The sequence below is a fragment of the Miniopterus schreibersii genome (assembly GCF_964146895.1).
Source record: "Miniopterus schreibersii genome assembly, chromosome: 7".
Classification (NCBI taxonomy): domain Eukaryota; kingdom Metazoa; phylum Chordata; class Mammalia; order Chiroptera; family Miniopteridae; genus Miniopterus; species Miniopterus schreibersii.
In genome coordinates this window covers 68,243,513-68,251,135 of record NC_138108.1, presented here as the reverse complement: position 1 = coordinate 68,251,135, position 7,623 = coordinate 68,243,513, and positions in this window count along the sequence as shown.

Below are 7,623 nucleotides of genomic sequence, written 5' to 3'. Positions count from 1 at the left end.
ATTTCAGTTTGAAGATCTGCATAATTCTTTACTGGTCTGAAACGATTTAGTTCCATGATTGATGGAGAAGTTTCTAAGTTTCGTTACCAACACATTTTTAAATCTAATTGAGCTAAGGACATGGTCTGTTTTTAGGAGACCATGTCTGATGTTCAACATTGCAGCCTCAGCCCCGAGATTTGCTTTTCTTCCAAGCTACCACATCTCTCAGTATGCGGTCCTGCCACCAACCTGGTTCTTCAAGTCAGTAACCTCTGAGTCGCCCTTGGCTCCCCTCTCTCCCTTGGTCCCCACACCAGCCCATCACCAAGTCCTGTTGTTCCTTCTCCTTAGGTATCTCCTGAATTCCTTTTCTTCTTCCCACCAACCTAATGCCAGCTATTCCTGTCTCTCCTGGACTATGGCAAAAGCCTCTTAGTACTCTTGCTGCTAATCTTGCTCCCCACCCACCCGCTACCCAGTATCCCTAAAGCAACATGTGTGATCAGTAACAACGCAAACTGTTGATGTCAATGCCAGGCCTAAAACATTTTGTGGTTAAAGTTCGGTAGCCTCAATGTGGCTTTCAATGTGCTGCATGGTCTGGCCCCTCCTTGCTGCTCCAGCCTTGCCCTTGCCTTTTCTAGCCATGTTGGCTTTCAATCAGCAACATGCCAAGCTCTTTCCTGCCTTTGGTCCTTGGCAGATGTGCTTTTCTCTACTGGAAACACTCCCATCCACTCCTCTCCCCTTCACCCGGTCAACTCCCGTTCAACTTAAAGATTCGTCTTACACTTTACTCCCTCAGCAGAGTCTTCCTTGTCACTTTAGCTCCATTGCAATCTCTTGCTTTAAGACTGTACAAAATACTGCACTTCATAGTAGCACGTCTCACTAATATTCTATTACTCTAGGCTTGTTGGGTAGTAGGCTTCATGAAGGCAGAGGTGGGTCTGTCTTGTCCACACGGCTTGAAACATATCAGTAAATATTTGTTGCACACATGAGGAATCATAAAAAGTGACCAATCACCCTTCATTAAATGGTTTTCCATGTAGAAGAAGCCTAAGTGAGCAAGTAAAATGGAAGACAGAGACCTTACCCAGGCAGTACAGAGCAGTCCATGGAACATGAAGGCAGCTGTGATCAATGCTAATTTGACTTCCAAAGTGAATTCCCCAAGTACAATAAAATAATTTAGTCTCCATGTACAGGTCACCCTTGAACACTGTAGGGATTAGGAGTGCCACCTCCCTAGTTGAAAATTCATGTAACACTTTTGACTCCCCCAAAACTTAACTTCTAATAGCCTACTGGTGACTGGAAGCCTATTGACAACTTAAGCAGTCGATTAACACATATTTTGTATGCAATATGTATTATTTACTATATTCTTAGAATAAAGTAAACTAGAGAAAAGAAAATGTTACTAAGAAAGTCATAAGGAAGAAAAATATACAGCTACTGCATTTATTGAAAAAAATCTGCATGTAGTGGACCACACAGTTCAAATCCATGTTGTTCTAGGGTCAACTGTGTATATATTTTTAACCTGAGTGTGACATCAGCATTCTGAGTAAGTTTGGTTTTAATTAGTCATCCTGTGCCAGTCCTTTACTGGGCATATGTGTTCAGCTGGCAATGGAAACGTAGTAGTCTTCCATGATGAGCCTTTCTTTTTCAAAAGTATTTTTCAGGGTCTGTGTCTTTCTTCACTATTTCCATATGCTTTTCAAACAAATATATGTTTTTGTGGGGTGGAAATGGGTTAGAGGCATACATCTTATACCATTTTGGTACTTAATCTCCTAAAAGCATTTTTTTTGGGTAACATGTTGAAATTTACAGCCATCCCAAGTCATAGTCCCTTTCAGAAATATTGCTGTGTAAAAAAATCTAAGGAAAAGATGAAATAGTTTGTTGGCCGCCACATGCTCCAGCCCTAGAATCGCTCTTGGTGACTTGCCTGGGGCTGAATCTCAGCCTCTGTATTTATGAAACTTTGCTGCCATAAAAGTGACTAGACGAGAAATGGTGCTGTGCTCGCAGGCCTTGCTTCAGTGAGATGGTCGCCATTTCATTACACAAAATACCGTGGATTTTGGCCTCGCCTGATTAGTACCAGCTCAGCTCCCTGTCACGACATTTGGCATTTTCAAGTAATTGTTACTGCTGTGGTTTGATAGAAACGTTAGCATCGTTCTTGCCTTGGGCAGCATCTCCTTGGGTTTTTCAGGGAGGAGGGATCCAGTGCAGCTTTAGCTGCTTGGAAGACAGATGGAGGCTTCAGTGGTTATGCGAAAATGGGGCGCTCCTCACACTCCTGGAAGACTTTGATGTTTTTATTTATCACCAGGGGGACAGTCAACGTCATCAGCGTGTCTGAATATATCACTGATGAATTTAATTTACCCTTTGAGTTGAGAATGATTTGGGGGAGAAATTTTTTCTTTAGCACATTTATGGTTTCATTATTTGATTTCTGGAAATATTTTATGTCTACTTCTTTGTTTTTCCTAGAAGCACCCTTTATATTAGGTTTGCTGAATCAACACTTAGCGAATCATCACAGCTCTCGAAACACCTTTCATGTAAATTGCATTGGCCATCTGTATGTTTTTCCTTTGCGTATACAGTAAACTCAGGGTTATATAGACCATTGTCCAGTTGATTGTCCAGTTTCTGAAGTATCTAGGTCCCTTGCCTCTCCTTTGCTTTTTCTTGTCTCTTTCTACCTCTCTTTTGACCGGTTCGATCTCTGCAGAAGGAGAAATAGGGCCATAGAGTCTACTATTCAGTCAACAGATGCTTACCATGTGTGCACGCCCAGAATTGCCTCTGCGTACGGGAGCGCACGGTTCGCCTGGGGAGGTGGGTCCATGAAGAAGTGTGTCCGTTCCAGAGGCCTTGTTATCAGGCTCTGCGGTGGCGGTTTAGGCTACACGAGAGGCGTGAGAGACACAGAAGGAAAAGGCAGAGCTGAGGACAAGCAGCATCAGGGAATGAGGAGGAGTTGGGGAGAAATAAGGTAGCGCATCACAGACCGGCAAGGGCCTGTTTTCAGGCTGGAAATTCTGATGGGCGAATGGCAGAAATGACTGGGGACAGAGTGAGCCGGACTAGGAAGGCCTTGGATTGTTGGACAGGGGCTGAGTTTGGGGACATGTAAGAGGACTTTTGACTTTGTGCGGTAGGTGATGGGAAGGCATTGATTTTGATCCAATCCCTGAAATTCAAAAGAATTGTGATTTTCTTGCAAAGGGCTTTGGCTAAAGTCTTGACAGCAAAAACGAAATGAAAGCTTAAAATTAAGTTTGGGGGCATTTGTCTATTAACTTTAAAAGTTTTAATTCTTCTGGTTTCCACAGATGACTGAGAATTAGCTTAATGTCATTTCCCCTTCTTTATTTTGCCCCATTGTATGTTCCTTGATAAGAGATCTGCATTTGAAAAGTTTTATGATACATCCCAGTAGGAAAATTACCCATTGTTGATAAATGTATATTTTTTAATCCTTGCTGTTATTGGAACACTGCTAATTTTGTTAACACTTTCTCAAAGGAAAAATGAAAGAAAGAAATGCCTATGCAACCCCTTTATTATTTTGTCTGCCCTTGCTTTATTCACTTAGCTGAGTTTTAATGGAAAAAGGGGGGCTGGCCAGTACTTTTATTTTCATGTGACATTTCAGCACCCCTCCAGTCCATCCCTGTAATGAAAATTGGCAGCCCTTGAGAAACACAGCAACCGTTCAGTAAAGAGCACCTGCTACATGGACCGTGAACAGCAGAGGAACCTCTGCAGCCCAAATATGATGCCATTCTTCCAATGTACCAGAGGCAAACCTGTTAGATGCTCAATGTTAGTCTCAGGGCAGGAGATGGGCAGGCCATTTCATCCCAAGGCCTAGTCATCCATCATGTTGCTCACAACAATCAGAAGTCTGAAGTGTGAAGGCAGTGATGCCTGAGGGGCATTATCAGTTTTCCTTTGGACTTTTCAGAAAGAGGTTAGGGCACAAGATGTCTTAACAGCATTAACATCAAAGATTATTAGGCCCTTAGCCAGTTTTTTTTTTGTTTTTTTTTAAGGAAACATTCCATTCACTGGTAGTTAAAGCAACCTCAGATTGATTTGCTCTGAAGAATAACTAAGGTGTGACTATTGTCACATGAGTGGTGTTTTAACAAATGTACGAGTACAATGTTGAACTTTGTAGGGGCTATTTTTGGTATCTGTATTTATTGCAGTGATGGAACCAATGATCAGAATCTGCTAGCGAGTCTCCTTTGGGAATTTTCTGAGATAGTACATAAGACTCACAAAATAACCACACTCTTTTTCCTTCAACTTCAAATGATGTCACCTAGCAGTGTTGCCACAGTTTTTAACCAGCTTTGCTTTGAGTGACTTTTGGCTGTCCCCTAAATAAGCTCTACTCTTAAAGCATGAGGATCTGCCATCAACGAAGAGAATCGAAAGGATGTGCTTAAGTCTATAATGGAAATTTTGTAAGTGGGTCCCCACGTGATTTTCATCAGTGGCAACATCACTGGAACTGCGTTGTGTCTCCAGATGACTGATTTGAACAAGAAAGAAATGCAACCAAGTAACACATTTTTTTGGCATTTGCTAACCAATAAGTGTTGTAAGGACAGCATGGGACAAACTGGGCGTATTTCTATTTCTGCTACCTGGGAGAAGTTACTAGCTATGAGAGTCTTGGGTTCTTCTGAGTAAAAGGGGGATTGAAATGTCCATTTCATAAGAATTTGTTAGGATTCAGTTAAGTGCAATGAAGTAAAACTGAATTAAATGTATGTATATTTATTTATAAGTACTTATACGTAGATGTCTATACATATTTATTGGTCCACCTGTCCGTCCATCCATCCATCCCATACAGCAAGAGCCCCATAAATGGTAGTTATTGTTACCAACACAAAAACTGTCACCCTAGTGATACCTGTGGGTTAAAGTGCTCGGAGCCTCCCTTGGCTCTTCTCTTTCCCCCTTCCCCTCTTATCCTTCCATGTCCCTTTAGTGTCTTCTTTTTCTTCTGTGTCATCATCTTCCTCTCTTCCACCTTTTGCTCTTATAAGTCCCTTCTCTCCTATAAGTGAAGACTGGGCTGGGAGTGGGCCTGCTCCCTGCACGCGCAGAGGAAGCGGGGACGGACCGGGTCAGCGCACCCCGCTTGGGAGGCCCTGTTTCCTGCCCATCTCCATTTACTCCAAGTTCCCAGGCCCCTCTGCTTCTGCTGCACCTCTCTAGAGGGAGGGCTGGGCTGCTTCTCTGAAGGGAAGGCATGGGTCCTCCATCGCCAGCTCCTCTCTCAGCACTTCCCCACGAATGTGAGGGGATATGCTTCATGATGCGATTAGAGTTTCTTCTATTTTTTCTTCAGTTAATTGGATATCAGGACTGTGATCCTCAGTCAGGGAGCCAGGACCTCCTAGAGAGGAAAACAGGATTTTTCTGATAAGAGGCAGTCAGGTTGTGTGCAGTTTGAGAAGCATGTTCACTATTATGATGCATTATTAAAACAAAGCCAAATGAAACAAAATATTGTGATTTTCTTAAATAAAAATGCAGAAAGTAAGCTAGAGAGACTAGTCTCACTTTGTGAAGTGACACTGCCTTTGGAGTGACAGAGATGATCAACAGGAAGTTTTAGTATCTGATTTTTTTTCATATCAGGAACTGCATGAGAATATTATATTCATCAAAAGGGGCTTAAATTTTTAAAAAGTACAAAAACTGTTGAGAAACATTGTTTATTTATGAAAGTTAAGCAAAATAGGCATCACAACCCAAGCAAGACCTGGAGGTTCCTGGGAGACCCATTCCTGTGTTTAATGAGAAACCAGCCAGCTGAGTCTGACAAGCCCCTTGTATTTGTTTGGGGCGTTTGAAGTTGATGTTAACCCGCCCATCAGAGAAAATGCACATGAAGTCTTAATTATAATCACCACTTTGTACTTCAGTAAGTAGAATTAGAAATCCCTGTATGAACTGGAGATATGGAAATGATGATAACCTCCGTTGGGTTTTTCTGTTTGTCCCAGTGTCACTGGCAATTTCATCATATCTTAGAAAAGATGAAACACTACTAGTTATGCTCAAAACCAAAAATCCTCCAGTTTCACTAACGTGAATCTCCCAGATATTGACACCTTGGATATTCAGTTGTGGACATGACACCTTACGCACCTAATGACAGAGACTTAATTGACTCATACATTAAAGGGCAGACAAGTATTTGGTACAGGTGTACACTCTGGAAGTCACGAACTTCTGATTGTAGCTCTTCTGATTGATTGACACTGTGAACTCTTTACATGGAATGTCTGGGTTATGGGGAATAACCCTGGATAAAGCATCATCTAATGGAAACAACATTGGATTTAAACAGACATGGGTTTGAATCTTGGCTCTGGCACTTAATAGCTGGGTGGACAGGGTGATATATCTAACTTTTTGAGCCCTAGTTTCCTCATCTATTAAATGGGGTTAATGTGACTCTCTTTGCAGGGATTTTGTGAGCTTTGAATGCTTGAAAAACATTTAGCAAAATACCAGCTCCACAGTGCAGTTCCAAAGCTCATTGTCATCATCTTCACACGGCTAACTTGGCTAACTTCTCTAGCTAACGTTGAAGTTTGACTTTTCAATAGTATATACAATATATTCATTGCTAACTCTTGTTTAGGGATAGATTGAATATGTTTTCAGTGCCCACCAATAATACATGATTCACAGGAGATGGGAAGTGGGCAGAGAAGCCAATGTCACTTTGCACTCAGCCCACTGATGTTAATGTTATGATACCCGAGCAAGGGGAGCTTAGAACCACTCACAAGATCAGTCCTAGCTCTGTAGTGTGTCTGTTCCAGCAGGTACAATGCAGCCTGACTGAGCCTTAGCCCCTTGGGCCTCTGACATTGCAGAAAGCCCTGCTTGTTAGACCACAGAATGGTTGGCACGATATAAGATAGGGAGGCAGACCTGATTGATGATGGGCAGAGCTGGGTGTGAGAGCTCTGGGGTTTGCTCTTGGCTCCCCGCCCTCCACCAAATTCTGCTGTGTATTATGTACATGTCAAAAATAGCATGCAAGTTTATTAAGGGTGGGGCCTGTGTCCTCTGGCTCTGTTCTCTCTTGTAACTCTTTGCACTCAGGAGAAACTTATTGACTAGGAGAGGGGAGAGGTGGCATAGTCTTGTAAGCTGGTTGGCCATTGATTGGCACCTGACTGTTGGGTGCCGACTCTTTAGCTGATTAGCTGTCTGGGCTTCTCTTGCTAAGAAACATGTGCCCTTTTTCTGATCCCTGGTAAGCAAGGGTTTTTAAAGGTTGGGCAGAGGAAGGGAGAAGAAGGAGATGGTAATCAATTATGATGATCTTTGTAAATGGTACAGGACTATGGTTTGGTAGGGTGAAAGATAAATCTATTATTGAAGGCCATGTGTGTGAATCATCTACTGACTTTTTCCACTATAAAAATATCTTTACTTTGTTTTTCTGATTATGTAAATAATACACATTCGTTTGAAAAATATTCACACAATGCCAAGAAGTATGAGGAGGAAAGTAGAGATCACCTGAATGTCAGCACTTTGAGATGGCTCCCATTAACATTT